Here is a 1,476-nt window from a genome sequence, read left to right on the forward strand (position 1 = left end):
GCCGGGAGGCTGCGGGGAGGGGGCAGTTGTTGGTGCTGGTAAATCTGGGGATAAACCCAGGAGTTTTGGGAAAAACGTAGCGGCAAGGCAGGTCGCCGTATGTATACCGTGAGCGGCGAGGCCTGGCGGTGTCGGCATGCGTCCGTCTGGCGAGGGCTGGAGGGACGGACGGGCGTGGTCTCAGGACAACGCCCCGCTTCGTTACCGGCACCTAACGAGCCCGGCGCTAAAGAGGTTCCCTACCTCGACACCCAGAGCCTGTCAGGCCTGGCGGCGTCGGTGTCGCGGCGTCGGCGGCTGACGGTGCGGGATTGCCTGGGGGGGGAGGGGGGCGTTAGTGGGGGGCACGGGGGGATTTGGGGGCCTCCGGGGCCGTTTCCGACACTTTTGGGGCAACTTCCGCTGCTTTTGGGGCAGTTCAGGGTGGGGTGTGAAGCCTGACTTGTTGACCAGACTTATTGATATAATCAATACCGATGTAATCAATAACAATATATTAATTATATCAATAATTTTACATCTATCCAGCCCCACCAATGTGATTGAGATTGCTATAATTAGTATCAATATATCAATTATGTAAATGTTTTATGTTTATCCAAATCTGGCAATCGCTATCAAATCTACCAATAATTTGGCCTATCCAGACCTATCAATACAATCAATATACATAAAATCAACACTAATATAATCAATATTGATAATTAATACTAATATATTAATTACAAAAATAACATTATGTGTGAACAAACTTACAAATGTAATCAGTATTGATATAATGAGTTTCAATATATCAATTCCATCAATAATTTTATGTCTATCTGGACCCATCAATGTAATCGGTATTGATAAAGCCGCCATTAACGTAATCAATATTGCCAATATAGACATAATTAAAGTATTGATTATATCGATGATGTAGGGGTGCAACAAGATGCTGTTTATCTATTTGTGATACAATTTACGTATTAAACAATGCACATTAACATAGGAGGGATCGATCGTACGTACATCAGAGACATCGGTGAATATACTCCTGATGGACACTTTCAGATGTTAATTAGAAAAGGCTCATTAGCGCAGTGTAATCTCTCTCCACAGGTGCAGTGGGGTCTCTGGGTGTCATTAACGGCCGTGGGGGGGGCCCCCCCCCCCCGGCAGGGAGCCATTTTGGGGCCATTTTGGGGTCTGTACCTGGCGAAGCGGCCGAGGGCCACCCAGGGCTTGTCCTCCATGTTGGGGGGTCCTGGGTGCTGCGGGGAGGGGACGTGGAGGGAACAGCATGAGGAAAATGGGGGGGAATGGTGAGGAAGTGGGGAGGGAAAAACGCAGGGAAAGGGGGGTAAAGCGTGAGGGGGAGAATAAGGGAAAACGTGAGGGGAAGCGGAGGCAAAGCGGGATGGGAACATGGTGGGAGGAGGGGGGAAGTGTGAGGAAAAAAAGGAGGGGAAAATGTGAAGGAAATGGAGGGAAAAG

The sequence above is a fragment of the Haliaeetus leucocephalus genome, unplaced genomic scaffold (genome assembly GCF_000737465.1).
Source record: "Haliaeetus leucocephalus isolate CR32 unplaced genomic scaffold, Haliaeetus_leucocephalus-4.0 Scaffold333, whole genome shotgun sequence".
In the NCBI taxonomy this organism is placed as follows: domain Eukaryota; kingdom Metazoa; phylum Chordata; class Aves; order Accipitriformes; family Accipitridae; genus Haliaeetus; species Haliaeetus leucocephalus.